This window comes from Balaenoptera ricei, chromosome 5 (genome assembly GCF_028023285.1).
Source record: "Balaenoptera ricei isolate mBalRic1 chromosome 5, mBalRic1.hap2, whole genome shotgun sequence".
In the NCBI taxonomy this organism is placed as follows: domain Eukaryota; kingdom Metazoa; phylum Chordata; class Mammalia; order Artiodactyla; family Balaenopteridae; genus Balaenoptera; species Balaenoptera ricei.
Window position 1 is genome coordinate 71,478,096 of NC_082643.1, and position 18,634 is coordinate 71,496,729.

At 37.9% G+C, this 18,634-nt stretch overlaps 1 protein-coding gene and 1 pseudogene across 1 annotated transcript in view; both read left to right on the forward strand.

The window, feature by feature from the left end:
• Positions 1-18,634, forward strand: part of CORIN (corin, serine peptidase) — a 267,360-nt gene that overhangs the window by 62,135 nt on the left and 186,591 nt on the right. The window lies entirely within an intron of this gene.
• LOC132366808 (U4 spliceosomal RNA) lies at positions 8,038-8,149 on the forward strand (annotated as a pseudogene).

An 18,634-nucleotide genomic window follows, 5' to 3' on the forward strand; every position in this document is an offset into this window, starting at 1 on the left:
GGTCTTCTGCCCATTTTTGGATTGGGTTGTTTGATTTTTTGTTATTGAGCTGCATGAGCTGCTTGTAAATCTTGGAGATTAATCCTTTGTCAGTTGCTTCATTTGCAAATATTTTCTCCCATTCTGAGGGTTGTCTTTTGGTCTTGTTTATGGTTTCCTTTGCTGTGCAAAAGCTTTTAAGTTTCATTAGGTCCCATTTGTTTATTTGTGTTTTTATTTCCATTTCTCTAGGGGCTGGGTCAAAAAGGATCTTGCTGTGATTTATGTCATAGAGTATTCTGCCTATGTTTTCCTCTAAGAGTTTGATAGTGTCTGGCCTTACACTTAGGTCTTTAATCCATTTTGAGTTTATTTTTGGGTATGGTGTCAGGGAGTGTTCTAATTTCATACTTTTACATGTACCTGTCCAATTTTCCCAGCACCACTTATTGAAGAGGCTGTCTTTTCTCCACTGTATATGCTTGCCTCCTTTATCAAAGATAAGGTGACCATATGTGTGTGGGTTTATCTCTGGGCTTTCTATCCTGTTCCATTGATCTCTATTTCTGTTTTTGTGCCAGTACCAAACTGTCTTGATTACTGTAGCTTTGTAATAGAGTCTGAAGTCAGGGAGCCTGATTCCCCCAGCTCCATTTTTCGTTCTCAAGATTGTTTTGGCTATTCAGGGTCTTCTGTGTTTCCATACAAATTGTGAAATTTTTTGTTCTAGTTCTGTGAAAAATGCCTGTGGTAGTTTGATAGGGATTGCATTGAATCTGTAGATTGCTTTGGGTAGTAGAGTCATTTTCACAATGTTGATTCTTCCAATCCAAGAACATGGTATATCTCTCCATCTATTTGTATCATCTTTAATTTCTTTCATCAGTGTCCTATAATTTTCTGCATACAGGTCTTTTGTCTCCTTAGGTAGGTTTATTCCTAGATATTTTATTCTTTTTGTTGCAGTGGTAAACGGGAGTGTTTTCTTAATTTCACTTTCAGATTTTTCATCATTGGTGTATAGGAATGCAAGAGATTTCTGTGCATTAATTTTGTATCCTGCTACTTTACCAAATTCATTGATTAGCTCTGGTAGTTTTCTGGTAGCATCTTTAGGATTCTCTATGTATAGTATCATGTCATCTGCAAACAGTGACAGCTTTACTTCTTCTTTTCCGATTTGGATTCCTTTTATTTCTTTTTCTTCTCTGATTGCTGTGGCTAACACTTCCAAAACTATGTTGAATAATAGTGGTGAGAGTGGGCAACCTTGTCTTGTTCCTGATCTTAGTGGAAATGGTTTCAGTTTTTCACCATTGAGGACAATGTTGGCTGTGGGTTTGTCATATATGGCCTTTATTATGTTGAGGAAAGTTCCCTCTATGCCTACTTTCTGCAGGGCTTTTATCATAAATGGGTGTTGAATTTTGTCGATAGTTTTCTCTGCATCTATTGAGATGATCATATGGTTTTTCTCCTTCAATTTGTTAATATGATCTATCACATTGATTGATTTGCATATATTAAAGAATCCTTGCATTCCTGGAATAAACCCCACTTGATCATGGTGTATGATCCTTTTAATGTGCTGTTGGATTCTGTTTGCTAGTATTTTGTTGAGGATTTTTGCATCTATGTTCATCAGTGATATTGGCCTGTAGTTTTCTTTCTTTGTGACATCTTTGTCTGGTTTTGGTATCAGGGTGATGGTGGCCTCGTAGAATGAGTTGGGGAGTGTTCCTCCCTCTGCAATATTTTGGAAGAGTTTGAGAAGGATAGGTGTTAGCTCTTCTCTAAATGTTTGATAGAATTCGCCTGTGAAGCCATCTGGTCCTGGGCTTTTGTTTGTTGGAAGATTTTTAATCACAGTTTCAATTTCAGTGCTTATGATTGGTCTGTTCATATTTTCTATTTCTTCCTGGTTCAGTCTCGGCAGGTTGTGCATTTCTAAGAATCTGTCCATTTCTTCCAGGTTGTCCATTTTATTGGCATAGAGTTGCTTGTAGTAATCTCTCATGATCTTTTGTATTTCTGCAGTGTCAGTGGTTACTTCTCCTTTTTCATTTCTAATTCTATTGATTTGAGTCTTCTCCCTTTTTCTCTTGATGAGTCTGGCTAATGGTTTATCAATTTTGTTTATCTTCTCAAAGAACCAGCTTTTAGTTTCATTGATTTTTGCTATTGTTTCCTTCATTTCTTTTTCATTTATTTCTGATCTGATCTTTATGATTTCTTTCCTTCTGCTAGCTTTGGGGTTTTTTTGCTCTTCTTTCTCTAATTGCTTTAGGTGCAAGGTTAGGTTGTTTATTCGAGATGTTTCCTGTTTCTTGAGGTAGGCTTGTATTGCTATAAACTTCCCTCTTAGCACTGCTTTTGCTGTGTCCCATAGGTTTTGGGTCGTCGTATCTCCATTGTCATTTGTTTCTAGGTATTTTTTGATTTCCCCTTTGATTTCTTCAGTGATCACTTCGTTATTAAGTAGTGTATTGTGTAGCCTCCATGTGTTTGTATTTTTTACAGATCTTTTCCTGTAATTGATATCTAGTCTCATAGCGTTGTGGTCGGAAAAGATACTTGATACGATTTCAATTTTCTTAAATTTACCAAGACTTGATTTGTGACCCAAGATATGATCTATCCTGGAGAATGTTCCATGAGCACTTGAGAAAAATGTGTATTCTGTTGTTCTTGGGTGGGATGTCCTATAAATATCAATTAAGTCCATCTTGTTTAATGTATCATTTAAAGCTTGTGTTTCCTTATTTATTTTCATTTTGGATGATCTGTCCATTGGTGAAAGTGGGGTGTTAAAGTCCCCTACTATGATTGTGTTGCTGTCGGATTTCCCCTTTTATGGCTGTTAGTATTTGCCTTATGTATTGAGGTGCTCCTATGTTGGGTGCATAAATATTTACAATTGTTATACCTTCCTCTTGGATCAATCCCTTGATCATTATATAGTGTCCTTCTTTGTCTCTTGTAATATTCTTTATTTTAAAGTCTATTTTGTCTGATATGAGAATTGCTACTCCAGCTTTCTTCTGATTTCCATTTGCATGGAATATCTTTTTCCATCCCCTCACTTTCAGTCTGTATGTGTCTCTAGGTCTGAAGTGGGTCTCTTGTAGACAGCATATATATGGGTCTTGTTTTTGTATCCATTCAGCCAGTCTGTGTCTTTTGGTGGGAGCATTTAATCCATTTACATTTAAGGTAATTATTGATATGTATGTTCCTATTCCCATTTTCTTAAATGTTTTGGGTTTGTTATTGTAGGTGTTTTCCTTCTCTTGTGTTTCTTGCCTAGAGAAGTTCCTTTAGCATTTGTTGTAAAGCTGGTTTGGTGGTGCTGAACTCTCTCAGCTTTTGCTTGTCTGTAAAGGTTTTAATTTCTCCATCAAATCTGAATGAGATCCTTGCTGGGTAGAGTAATCTTGGTTGTAGGTTTTTCTCCTTCATCACTTTAAGTATATCCTGCCACTCGCTTCTGGCTTGCAGAGTTTCTGCTGAAAGATCAGCTGTTAACCTTATGGGGATTCCCTTGTGTGTTATTTGTTGTTTTTCCCTTGCTGCTTTTAATATGTTTTCTTTATATTTAATTTTTGATAGTTTGATTAGTATGTGTCTTGGCGTGTTTCTCCTTGGATTTATCCTGTATGGGACTCTCTGTGCTTCCAGGACTTGATTAACTATTTCCTTTGCCATATTAGGGAAGTTTTCAACTATAATCTCTTCAAATATTTTCTCAGTCCCTTTCGTTTTCTCTTCTTCTTCTGGGACCCCTATAATTCAAATGTTGGTGCATTTAATGTTGTCCCAGAGGTCTCTGAGACTGTCCTCAGTTCTTTTCATTCCTTTTTCTTTATTCTGCTCTGCAGTAGCTATTTCCACCATTTTATTTTCCAGGTCACTTATCCGTTCTTCTGCCTCAGTTATTCTGCTATTGATCCCATGTTGAGTATTTTTAATTTCATTTATTGTGTTTTTCATCGTTGCTTGGTTCCTCTTTAGTTCTTCTACATCCTTGTTAAATGTTTCTTGCATTTTGTCTATTCTATTTCCAAGATTTTGGATCATCCTTACTATCATTATTCTGAATTCTTTTTCAGGTAGACTACCTATTTCCTCTTCATTTGTTAGGTCTAGTGTGTTTTGACCCTGCTCCTTCATCTGCTGTGTGTTTTTCTGTCTTCTCATTTTGCTTATCTTACTGTGTTTGGGGTCTCCTTTTCACAGGCTGCAGGTTCGTAGTTCCCGTTGTTTTTGGTATCTGTCCCCAGTGGCTAAGGTTGGTTCAGTGGGTTGTGAAGGCTTCCTGCTGGAGGGAACTAGTGCCTGTGTTCTGGTGGATGAGGTTGGATCTTGTCTTTCTGGTGGGCACGTCCACGTCTGGTGGTGTGTTTTGGGGTGTCTGTGGCCTTATTATGATTTTAGGCAGCCTCTCTGCTAATGGATGGGGCTGTGTTCCTGTCTTGCTAGTTGTTTGGCATAGGGTGTCCAGCACTGTAGCTTGCTGGTCGTTGAGTGAAGCTGGGTCTTGATGTTGAGATGGAGATCTCTGAACGATTTTCGCCGTTTGGTATTACGTGGAGCTGGGAGGTCTCTTGTGGACCAGTGTCGTGAAGTTGGCTCTCCCACCTCAGAGGCACAGCCCTGATGCCTGGCTGGAGCACCAAGAGCCTTTCATCCACACGGCTCAGAGTAAAAGGGAGAACAAATAGAAAGAAAGAAAGAAAGAGGATAAAATAAAATGAAATAGAATAAAGCTATTATAAAGCAAAGCTATACAGACAAAATCTCACCCAGAAGCATACACATATACATTCACAAAAAAAGGAAAAGGGGAAAAGTTAATATATCCTGCTCCCAAAGTCCACCTCCTGAATTTGGGATGATTCGTTGTGTATTCAGGTATTCAACAGATGCAGGCACATCAAGTTGTTTGTGGAGTTTTAATCCGCTGCTTCTGAGGCTGCTGGGAGAGATTTCCCTTTCTCTTCTTTGTTCGCACAGCTCCCGGGGTTCAGCTTTGGATTTGGACCCGCCTCTGTGTGTGGGTCCCCTGAGGGCGTCTGTTTTTCCGATCACACATGACGGCGTTAAAGGAGCAGCTGCTTCGGGGGCTCTGGCTCACTCAGGCTGGGGGGAGCGAGGGGTACGGAGGCGGGGCGAGCCTGCGGCGGCAGAGGCCGGTGTGACATTGCAGCAGCCCGAGGCACGCCGTGCGTTCTCCTGGGGAAGTTGTCCCCGGATCACGGGAGCCTGGCCGTGGCGGGCTGCACCGGCTCCCGGGAGGGGCGCTGTGGAGAGTGACCTGTGCTCGCACACAGGCTTTGTGGTGGCGGCAGCAGCAACCTTAGCGTCTCATGCCTGTCTCTGGGGTCCGCGCTGATCACCGCGGCTCGTGCCCGTCTCTGGAGTTCATTTAGGCGGCGCTCTGAATCCCCTCTCCTCACGCAGCAGGAAACAAAGAGGCAAGAAAAAGTCTCTTGCCTCTTCGGCAGCTGCAGACCTTTTCCCGGACTCCCTCCCGGCTAGCCGTGGCGCACTAGCCCCCTTCAGGCTGTGTTCACGCCGCCAACCCCAGTCCTCTCCCTGCGATCCGACTGAAGCCCGAGCCTCAGCTCCCAGCCCCCGCCCGCCCCGGCAGGGGAGCAGACAAGCCTCTCGGGCTGGTGAGTGCTGGTCGGCACCGATCCTCCGTGCGGGAATCTCTCCGCTTTGCCCTCCACACCCCTGTGGCTGCGCTCTCCTCCGTGGCTCCGAAGCTTCCCCCCTCTGCCACCCGCAGTCTCTGCCTGTGAAGGGGCTTCCTAGTGTGTGGAAACCTTTCCTCCTTCACGGCTCCCTCCCACTGGTGCAGGTCCCGTCCCTATTCTTTAGTCTCTGTTTTTTCTTTTTTCTTTTGCCCTACCCAAGTACATGGGGATTTTCTTGCCTTTTGGGAGGTCTGACGTCTTCTGCCAGCATTCAGTGGGTGTTCTGTAGGAGCAGTTCCACGTGTAGATGTATTTCTAATGTATCTGTGGGAAGGAAGGTGATCTCCACGTCTTACTCTTCCGCCATCTTGCCCTATCTCCTATAATTGTTTTAAAATAAATTTCCACTTCTGCTTACCTCATTTCACAGCTAAATTACATAGGCAGTTTTGCATATCTTATAATAATATAAAATCTTAATTAAGATTTACATAGGATATGTAAGCAACAAATATATAGTTTAAAATTCTGAAATCAGAGTAATTCAGTAATACAATTTAACTTAAATTATATCATTTTCTCTCTTATTTCCTTTGTGCATCCAAGATATAGGGTTTCTTTCTTTCTTTCTTTTTTCAAATTTCAAAATTTGGAGGATACTCTTATTTTTCTCTATGTTTTTGAGGAAGTGAGGCAGTAAGCCCTAGGTTTCTGGTTTCTATAAGAATAAATAGATACTGTAGCCAGTGGTACTCAACATCCAAAATTTTGAGGTAATTTAACAAAGTGTTTAAACAAAGAAGGCTCTTACACTCTTTTCAAATATTATGAAAGATTTCAAGTATACATAATATAATAATCACCATAATTTCTTGCATCCTGCTTCTTCCTTTTGGGTTAAATTCTCTCCTTAATTAAATATACTCCTTGGAAGTTCTTTCAGTGGAGGCTATTCCAGTTTTTATTTGTCTAAAATTATCCTTATTTCACCCTCAATACTATTGTTTAACTAGGTACAGAATTCTAGATTGACAATTTTTTTTCACTCATCAACTTAAAGAATTTATTTCACATTTTTCTGGACTCTTATGATGCTATCAGAAACTTTAATGCAAGTTTAATTTTTGTTTCCTTGTAGACAACTTGGATTTCGTCTTTGGATGCTTTAAACATTATTATTTTTTACCTTTCTGGTTTCACTGTAAGGGATATATTGTAGATTTCTTTTTTTTAAATTGAAGTATAGTTAATTTATAATGTGTTAGTTTCAGGTGTACAGCAGAATGATTCAGTTCTCTCTGTCTCTCTGTCTCTCTCTCTCTCTCTCTCTCTCTATATATATATATATATATACACACATATAATGTTTACTCTTTTTCACATTCTTTTCCATTATAGGTTATTATAAGATATTAAATATAGTTCCCTGTGCTATACAGTAGTCCTTGTTGTTTATCTGTTTTATATAGAGTAGTGTGTATATGTTAATCTCAAACTCTTAATTTATCTCTTTCCCTCCCACCCCTGCTATCCCCTTTGGTAGCCATAAGTTTTCTATATCTGTGAGTCTATTTCTGTTTTGTAAATAAGTTCATTTATATCAATTTTTAAAGATTCTACATAAAGTGATATATGATGTTTGGATTTCTCTGTCTGACTTACTTCACTTAATATGATAATCTCTAGGTCCATCTATGTTGCTGCAAATGGCATTATTTCATCCTTTTCAGTGGCTGAGTAATAGTCCATTGTATATATGTATACCACATTTTCTTTTACCGTTCATCTTTTGATAGACACTTAGGTTGTGTCCATGTCTTGGCTATTGTAAATGGTGCTGCTATAAACATTGGGGTGCATGTACCTTTTTGAATTAGAGTTTTCTCTGGATATATGCCCAGGAGTGGGATTGCTGTATCGTACGGCAACTCTATTTTTAGTTTTTTAAGGAACATCCATACTATTCTCCATAGTGGCTATACCAATTTACATTCCCACCAACAGTATAGGAGGGTTCCCTTTTCTCCACACTCTCTCCAGCATTTATTATTGTAGATATCTTTTTATATATCTTGTTTAGAAGGTGTGCTTCTTGAATCTGAGGATTCAGGTCTTTCTTCAGTTTGGGAGAGTTCTCAGCTATTAATTCTTTGAATATATCCTCACTCCTGATTTTCTGTTCTCTCTTTCTGGATCTCTAATTACTCTTATGTTGGACATTCTCATCCATCCTCTATAAATCTCTGTGCTGAATTCTGGTGTATTTTCTCAGATTTATTTTTTAATTCTCTAGTTCTCTCTTCAGCAGTATCAAATATTCTATTTTAATCTATTCACTGAGTTTTAAATTATAATGTTCAGCTTTGTGCAGTGGCAGTATCATAGACAATGAGGTTTATCCAAGGCATGATTATTGCTAATTAAATTATAATGTTCATAATATTTTTCATTTCTAGAGGTTCTATTTGGTTTCTTTTTGAATCTTCTAGTTCTTTATTTATAGTGTGTCATTTTTTTCAAATGGTTTTAATTACTACCTTTTTGTCTTTAGTTGTTTTATTCGTACTTATTTAATAGCCTCTATCAGATTGTTCAATTGTCTGAAGTTCTCAGACTTCAATTATTGCTGCTGGTTATGACTAATGATTATTATTATTCCTTCCCCTAGTGAATTGTTTTCTGTTTATTTTATGACTTTAGATTATAAACTTTTTAGGATTCAGGGCATGTCACTTAGGACAATTTTGTGTTTGGTTTGAGCAGTCACCCCAAGGTATCACTGTCCCAGGGCCAATTTTTATGTTAATTTTTGGCTTGGGGGATTCTTGGATCACATGTGTAGTTGTAAATTCAAACCCATGGGAGGGCCAGAGCTGTAGTAAGAAGAGCCCAAAGAAAGATTTTTGTCAAATCAGAGTCTAGGCAGAGTCAGACAAGCTCCCTCATCATATGGCTGAGATAGTTGAGTTCCTGCTTTTTGTGTGTGTGTGGGGGGCCCTCCCCCCCCCCCCCCCCACACACAAAATTCCTATGGATTCAAAGCCTCCTCTCTTTGTTGAGACTGATGACTTCCTCCAAGACAGGGCCATTACAATATCTGCTCATGAAATGTTCACCCATGTGCTCTTCATTCTTGTGATGTCATCTCACACACTCACTGCTCTTGTTTTCAGTTCACTGTTGCATTTCTGCAATCTTGAGATTTCCTTTTCTTTATGGAGAGTTCAGCTGTTTATGTAAAAACATTTGTTTTATTTTACCAAAAATTTCTGGAGGTTTATAATGGGTGGGCTTTCAGATTACTTAGTTAACAATATTTCAGAATCTTTTCTTTAAAAAAAATCATTTTACACAGAAATTTTTAATCACACACAAAAGTAGAGAGACTAGTACAATGAATGCACATGTGCCCTCTTTCACCTTATCAACATATTATCAATTTTCTCAGGATCTTTTATAAGGTGTTTTTTTTCTAGTGCCATTTGTAGTAGAGTTTAAACTTGCTCCCATAATTGAGAGTTGGGCTGCTCTCTGTATTGTTTGCACAAAGGAATTTTGATATTAACTAGTTTGTAATTAAAATACTGTACTTCATGGTTTTAGGAAAATCACCTAGAGAAAGCAGTCTTTATAGACCAATATGTTAAACCCTATATTAAATATTTAATTCATTATTATTAAAATTCATAATACAAAATTTCTCAATTATAGGAAAAAATTAGTGTCTCCAGAAACAGAATTGATTCAACATTGCCCCCTTGTGTCAGGTATTTCTTGCCTTCCATTTCACCCTTCAGATCTCCACCTCTCTAGGTTCACATTATATCTGCCCCATTTGAATCTGGGGCAGCCTTACTCATTTTGACTCTGCTTCTTTGCTATTCCAACTCTGTACATTCATTTCCATGTTTAAACTTTCCATGTTTCTCTTTTTTGGCTTAATTATCCCAGAGCCCTCTATTCCAGTTATTTTCATTTCCATCCTAACATGAAAAAAGCAGGGAGTGGAGATGTTTCAGAATTTACATTTTTCAAGGCCAGGTTTCACACACAGTCCTACTTTTTATCATCTGACAAATGTATTGATATTATCTACTATAGTTGGTAACACTTAGGAAGAAACTAGTCCAAAATTTCTTGTTAATATCTTCTTGATAAAGAAGAAAAACTTTAATGCCCAATAAATGTCTTCAGCTTTAATCTGACCAAATTCCCCTAATCAATCCATAATGAAGATATAATATAGTCATTAATGTTTTTTTTGAGAAACTCTTTGCGTATCAAGGACTCAAAATGACCGACTTGTGATGGATTAGCCTTGCTCTGTACACTGTAATTTAGAAGCAGGTATAAGGCAGCAAATATTTCAGCACAGTAGTTGGAACACTGGCACTAGACCATGATTTCCGTCCTTGCTAACCTTGGGAGAGAAGCGGCTACTTAGAAGGGCAGGGCATGGGCCCCTCACCAGTCACGAGTGTGGGCAGTTTCCCTGGAGAAATGTGTGACTCTGCAAGTTGGAGTTGAAATGCAGTGTGCAGACACATCTCGTTTCCCAGGAAGAGGCACTGCTTTTATGCAATGCTTGAATGTGTGGACAAAGCCAGGGTTGCTTGTGTGTTTGGTTATCTCTGCCTCTGACACGTTCAAGTCATATACAAAAACAGAAGTCCTCAGACTGAATTGGAGGCCCCAACTCTCGTAAACTGATCACCTTTAGTTCTTACCAAAAGTGATAGAGAGATCCTGGGCCTGCTGCTTAAATATCCCTATGTGGAGAGCTGTAGAGGTTCCTGGAGGGAGGACTCTTCTCTGATGATCAGCCGGCTTCCTAAGCATGCCGACCTGTGCCATTGTACAGAGCCCTGAGCATAGACGGACTCCATACTCTGTTTAATGTTCTGCTGTTGCCTTGTTGAAATTATTAGCAATAATATAAATATTATGAATGATATAAATAAATAAAATAATATAAAAATAATTTTTGACCAAGAGACCCCACATTTTCATTTTATCCTGGGTATGCTCAAATTATGCAGCCTGTTCTACTCCTGGGTTTTTACTGTGATGGGGCCAACTTCATTCTCCTATCTGCCCTTGAACTAAGCACAGTGCCGGGCAATGCCATGAGCTGATTGTCATTGGCCAGTCAGGACCCACACCTGGAGCTGGGGGTAGGGAAAGGCCTCCCAAACGTCATGGCTGCTATTTAGTTAAGGATGGGGAGGTAATGCTGAGGATATAACTGATAAGAACCATTCCACTCCTCCCTCCCTTTTTTTTGTTGAGTGGTTGCTCATGTTTTGCTTTCTAATATTCCATTGCCTTGTCATGAGATAAAAGGTATATTTATTAAAAAGAAATAATATGTCATATGCATTCCAAAAAATAGCACTAGAAATTTATTTTAAACATTTCCTTTTGAGGGAATTCCCTGGCAGTCCAGTGGTTAGGACTCTGCACTTCCACTGCAGGGGGCATGGGTTCTATCCCTGGTTGGGGAATTAAGATCCTGTATGCCATGGGTGTGGCCAAAAAAAATTTCCTTTTGTTCTAACACACCCTCCTTTACAATCTTATTCCCTGTAAAATCTTCCTTTGTAAATTCAGAGAATAAAAAGGTCAATATCAGCTCAACTTGAGGCTGACTTGTTACAGATTTTAAATTTAGTGTATTGTGGGTTAAAAAGGGTTATCTGAGTGAGCATTTTATAAATCTATTAAGAATCACAATACCTAGCTGGTATAATACAGACCTTAGTATGCAGGTTTGCCCTGTCATTTATTCTTCTGTTACTTAAGTTTTGACTGTTACTAAACCTGAAATGAGATTCCCAATAAAACTACACAAGGCTGGGAAATCCACTGAAATCTCATTACATTTTTGAACAGCGAAGTTTAAAACTAACCACAAGTGAGGTAATGATTTTTACAATAAACTCTGAAATCAATGAACATGTTGTGCCACTAAGTAATTTCTTATATTCTCATCATTATAGAATTTATTTGTACCATTCTTGGTATTAAAAAACAATTTTCATATGTATTAAAGTATAATTTGGCTAAATAAATAAAATGTGGTCTAATTTCAAGTTCTTATTTTTTAATTTCACAGCACCAAGCCCAGTGCCTTTATTTAATAGAGACTTAAATATTTTCTCAATGAATAACTAATGTTTTTAAACAATGAGTGTTTTTAAAAATAATACCCAGCATTATTTTATTTTGCAAGTAAGCCAAACCAATTGATGAAACCTTGAATTTTGATCCTATATATATAGGAAGAGGGCAGAATGAAAGCTTAATGTCTCTGTCTCAGTTTTCCTACTTACATAACATAGATACAAATCTCTCTCCCGTCTAGTTCACAGTTTCTGTGAATCACAAATGAGATAATAATAATAGCAAACACTTTTATAGTTTATCGTATGTGCTAATGATAGGCGTTTGTAAATATCATTTAATCCTGACACTAACCCCATAACACAGATATTTTTATCTTCATTTTATAGATGAGGAAACTGATAAACAGAGAATTTCAGTAACTTGTCAAAGGCCACATAAATGTAGACAAATAAAGGAGAATTTGAATCAGACTGTGGAACCATCATACTGAGTATGGGAAAGGTGTTTTACAAACTTGAAAGCACCATATAAATTTGAATTATTTTTATTATTCAATCATTCATAATCCTAAGATAGATAATTATATGGGGACACAATCTAGTTCTTTTAAAATTAATGAAAAATGACTGGCAGATGGAGATGTGACAGCTGAAATGTTACATGTTACTTAGTTCTATGGAATGTGAATAATCAATTTACAATAAAATATAGGCCTCTTACTGTGTCAAAGCATTGAATTTGTTGAATGAATGAGTTCCATCAAGTTATGAGCATTTAGCTACCATTTAAACATCTTAGAATCAGGTAGTATGGATGTGTGTATGAATGACAGGAGAGAATGACATATATATATATATATATATCGACTGTGAAAGCTTGAGGATTGGCAAAAGACTTCACCAAGAGGCTCGAGGTTGCATTAAAAATGTTAGGTCTGGAATAGATGTAATTATGTAGAGAACATTAAACCCTAAACCTCATGCTTCTCCTGGCAAGAGTAGCTAGTTCTTACTTAAGTCTGATAATTTACACAGCGTTATCCTTGGTACTCACTTTTTTGTGTGAGTGTAAATTAGCAAGACTTTGGCTTACCTATGCCTTGATTATGTCTATAAAGACTTTTTACAAATGTCACAGATAACTCATTAAGAAAGTGTGTCTTACTTTTGTCTCATTGATTTTCTCTTATGAGAAACCAAATAGTTAATATGTTCGGATTCACAGATGTTTAGAGTTAGTTAAAAAGCCAGGATCTTCATAGAGAGGCCCTGTCTGTAACTTTGTTCCTTTTTATCCTACTGTAACCCCCTTGCGGATCTTCCAAGGTACACCATATCCTTTTAAATTGGTTTGTCTCAGAAATCCTTCTCGCAAAATGTTACTTTTCGTGTGAGTTATCTAGACTAGAGAATGACCTTCATTATTCCACTCTGCTGATGTAGTCCTGACCTGGGTGGACTTCATGATACAGCCAGGAATAGACACTAAGCATTCCCAATCCAATTCGTCCCTCAGTGAGGACGGGTAACCTGTTTTTTAACAGCAGATTCAGTGTTTTCTTTGAGAAGGTTTAGTGCTTACTAATCATGGAGAAGCAGCTCTATTGCTTGAATCCAAAGAGATTCATCTAAATATTTTACAATGAATGAAGTAAGTTTACGATGTTTAAAATTAATGGTATCTTGACAGAATGATACAGTAGACAGGAACAGATTATGGGATCAGCATGACTTGATTTTAATTTCAACTCTACAACTTAACATCTATGTAACCTTGAATACTTTCTCACCCTCATTGAATCTGTCTCAGTATCTGTAAAATGTGAATAAAAACAGCTTTTTCATAGGCTTGTGGGAGGGTTAGATAAAATGCTGTATATAAAACACTTAGCAAACATTCAGCCTAGAAAGTACTCAAGGATTTTTTTCATCTATTTCCTTAGCCTTAAATTGTTTTATTTTACTATAAAACAATAAGTAGAAATGAAATTTAAGATGTATTTTTTATTAAGAGAGAACTTGAATAGATACTAATGGTTTATTTAGGCTTTTACTGCAAAGTAAGCTTATCTCATCCTATCCTCTCTCTGAATCGTATATTTTTTCTTGCTGGAGACACCAATGCTGTTGAAATATCAGTTGAACATCAGCAGTATGAGGGCTTTGTCGTAAGCTCTTTATCTCTGTTGACAAATTTGATCCTCACAACCTCTCATTCACATCATTATTTCTACTTTACAGATTAGGAGGTTTTAAGACGTTAGGTAATTTCCCCAAGGTCACACAGCCTTGTGGGTGGGACCAAGGCTCAAGGTAGATTTTGGCTTCTGCATCTCAGTCTTGAAGTAGCTGGCTCTTACTTAACTCTGATAGTTTACAGTGTTTGAGCCTCGTCTTGGCAGCTATAGCCGTCATTTTTACCCCCACTTTCCTCAGAGCTCTTTGCAGCTCTGGCATAAAGGTGTTCATCTATTCATCTTTCTCCAGCCTTTACAGCTTGTAAGCACAGCTTCCTTTTTTTCTCTACTATGGTGAGGTCTCATGCTAGAAGAATTGAGTATGCCTAAGGATAATGGGACATTTGCCTTTTACAGGATCGAAGGGTAATTCCTGCTCTTTTACTTTCAACTACTGCACTATAGTCCAGAGTGGAGTCCAAGATAGGAATCAAATCTGGTGGAGGGAACAGGATGGGATGGTTCCCTATGTCTTGGTAGGTTCTAGGGAACAGATTGTTAAAAACATTTGTAGCAATATTAGCCATCAACATTAGTGCCCTAGGGTCTCATATATACTGGCTTTTTTCATGTCTACTTCCATCTTGTTCAGTAAGAAATCTTGTAGTGAAGACATTGTTCCATTTAATCTCATTCATTCAGTGAATAACTATTGGGTGTATACTCTTTGGTATCCAGTGGTTTCTAGTCACAAGACAAAGACTCTACTTGGATGTGGAAGGATACTGAGAATAAACACATAAATAAACAAGATCTTAACAGGTAGTCCTATTGTTATAATGAAAACAAATTAGGATAATGTTATAATGAGGCCCAGGAGCACTTTGAATGGGATGTTTATGGGAACTTTTGCTGTCCCCCGAGAAGGCTGGTTCTTTGAAGCAGGTCTTTGCTGTGGCTTCTTACCCCCGAAGGGCAACTGAGCTGCTATGATTAATCTAGTGGAGGGAAGACATGTGCTTCCCTTTGATGCTCTTATTTGATGGCTGTGAATCTGTAGTAAATATGAAATGATGACAACTTAAATATCATAATAGGAACAATGAAGACAGGGTGCAACAAGCAAAATGCTTGAGCATGAATATGAATTATTGGAAATCAAAAGACTGGCATCTGAATTTTATAATACGTATTTGTGCTGCTTGAATATTTAATTCTGGTACATTTCTTAAGGAAGGAGTTCACTTTCAAAACTAATAGTCCTTTGTCCTGTCCTAGTAAGAATAGATTTATTGTGATATTAGTCTCTCTTTAAAGAGGCACATCTGCTTCTTTGTTTCTTGCTGAGCATTAGGACTATGACTGTGTATATCAATGCCAGACAATATTTATTTGTGTTTGTTTTTCGTCTCCCCTGACTAGACCATAAGCTCCATAAGGGCAGGGACTTTGTTTTGCGTCATGTCATTTGCTCTGCACCTAGAGCAGTGCCTGACACAGAGTAGGAGCTCAATAAGTATTTGTTGAATGAGTAGTAAAAAAGACCCCACCTGCCTCCATGGATCTCATGGGGCCCCACTGAGGGTGGTAGAAATTCAGGGGAGGGGCTTCCCTGGTGGCACAGTGGTAAAGAATCAGCCTGCCAATGCAGGAGACACGAGCTCGAGCCCTGATCCAGGAAGATCCCACATGCCGTGGAGCAACTAAGCCCACGAGCCACAACTACTGAGCCTGCGCTCTAGAGCCCGCGAACCGCAACTACTGAGCCTGTGTGCCACAACTACTGAGCCTGCGCTCTAGAGCCCGCGAACCGCAACTACTGAGCCTGTGTGCCACAACTACTGAGCCTGCGCTCTAGAGCCCGCGAATGACAACTACTGAGCCCGTGTGCCACAACTACTGAAACCCGCGTGCCTAGAGCCTGTGCTCCTCAACAAGAGAAACCACTGCAATGAGAAGCCCGCGCACCACAATGAAGAGTAGCCCCCGCTCGCCGCAACTAGAGAAAGCCCACGCACAGCAGTGAAGATCCAACGCAGCCAAAATAAATAAATAAATTTTAAAATAAATAAGTAAAAATAAAATGAGCAGTACTGTGTCACAATAACTTTAACAAGAAAAGGAAAAATTCGGGAGACGATGTCTTCAACTATAATGTTTGGATTATGGGCACAGCTGTTGATGGAAAGAGACTTGCATTTGGGTTAGGATGACTTGAGTTGAATTTCAGCTTTGACATTATTAGCTGTGTGAATCTTTAACTTTTTTAACTTAAAAAATTTTTTTATTGAAGTATAGTTGATTTACAATGTTGTGTTAGTTTCAGATGTACAACAAAGTGATTCAGTTATATATGTGTGTGTGTATTTTATATATATATATATTTTCAGATTCTTTTCCATTACAGATTATTACAAGATATTGAATATAGTTCCCTGTACCATACAGTAGGTCCTTATTGTTTATCTATTTTATGTATAATAGTGTATATATGTTAATCCCAAATTCCTAATTTGTCCCTCCCCACCTTTTCCCCTTTGGTAACCATAAGTCTTTTCTTTCTGTGTCTGTGAGTCTATTTCTGTTTTGTAAATAAGTTCATTTGTATCAATTTTTTTTTTAGATTCCACATGTAAGTGGTATCATGTATTTATTTTCCTTTGTCTGGCTTCACGTAGCATGATAATCTCTAGGTCCATCCATGTTGCTGCAAATGGCATTATTTCATTCTTTTTTTATGACTGAGTTATTTCCCATTGTATATATATACATGTAGTATATATATACTACATCTTCTTTATCCATACCTCTGTTGATGGATATTTAGGTTTAGCTGTGTGAATCTTGTGGGAAATTACTTAACCTTGTTTCCTCAGCTGTGAAACAGAGTAACTTGTGAGGAGGGCAAATGAGCCAATGTATGTGAAAGGGCCAAGAACAATGCCAGGAGTGTTACAGTTTTTCAGTAAATATTGAGGACAAAAATATTCAGATAAAAATGGGAGATATAACCATAAAGGGCTAGGATTTAAACTGTAGAGGTGGGAATAAGAGATATCATCTGGGAAAACAGCAACAAAATTTGACAGACTGGATGGCAGAAATGAAAAGGAAAACGTGTGAAGAGGGCCAACGCTGCCGTGACTTTCTTCCCAAACCACTGAAAAGGGCTGTGTACAGAGAACTCTCCTTTACAACCCCATCGAATTCTCAGGATCTGGAAGTAAGACAAATGTAGAAGCCTCCATAAGGAAATCCTGTGAAGCAAATTCATGAGTTAAAATAAGTCAGTTTAGCTAAGTTAGGGCAAACCAACCATGCTCTGTTAAAATATTGCCTCCGGGCTTCCCTGGTGGCGCAGTGGTTGAGAATCTGCCTGCTAATGCAGGGGACACGGGTTCGAGCCCTGGTCTGGGAAGATCCCACATGCCGCGGAGCAGCTGGGCCCGTGAGCCACAATTACTGAGCCTGCGTGTCTGGAGCCTGTGCTCCGCAACAAGAGAGGCCGCGATAGTGAGAGGCCACGATAGTGAGAGGCCCGTGCACAGCGATGAAGAGTGGCCCCCACTTGCCACAACTAGAGAAAGCCCTCGCACAGAAACGAAGACCCAACATAGCCATAAATTAAAAATAAATAAATAAATAAATAAATAAAAACTAAAAAAAAAAAGGAAAGCATTAAAAAAAAAAAAAAGAACCTAAAAAAAATAAATAAATAAAATAAAATAAAATATTGCCTCCTGTTACAATGGAATCTTTACCAGTAGTCCTTCAATTAAGTGTGAAATCATACATAGGAAGTCAGAAAGGTTACCAAGTTTTCCTGTTAGGTTATTAGACAAAAGATAGCAAAGTACTTTAGAAAGTTGATATTTCATTATTTTTAATTTAAGATTTTTCCTGTCTAATAACACTATTATCTGTTATAATCATTATGGTTTAGATACTATTTTGCTTTTATTTAAAAATGATTTTTATTTGATTTTAACGGATTTTAAAATGAACCCATTGTTGAAATAAATTCTGTGTAACTCAGAAGTTTCTTAAGTTAATTTTACATTAAAAAAAATTCATATAAGAAACTAATTTCTAACTCCACATTACCTAATTCCAGAAGTAGACAACACAGAATTTATCATAATTTCCAAATGAACATAAGGAAAACTCTTAAAACAGACCCATCTTTCCTTCCTAATTACTGCATCTAGAAGTACTAGCAATGTGATATGAGTCGAGAAAGCCCCAGTTTGATCCAGAAACTATTGAGTCAGATTAAGAAAACAAAACAAAAAATCAATAACTTATCTTCTCAAATGCAAGCAGCATTTTATTTTTCATATTTAATTTTTTTTCTCAAATTGGGACCTATCTTGTAATCAGTGCATACTCTGAAAATTTGTTATTAAATCGTGCCTTATTAGTAGTGCTGTTTTAGAATTTAGGAGCTAATTAGAATAAATATTTCTGCTTCACCAGAAATCCATTGAATCAGGAAGCAATTTTGCTCTTCAGATCTGTTTCTAACTTCTCCTCCCCAAGTTCCCCAATTTAAAGTAACTATTATTTAAAAGACACATTATGATGTCTATAGGAATGCTATGGTTAATTACATCTATTGTATTTTTTATACATTCTTATATAGCAACCCTGACTT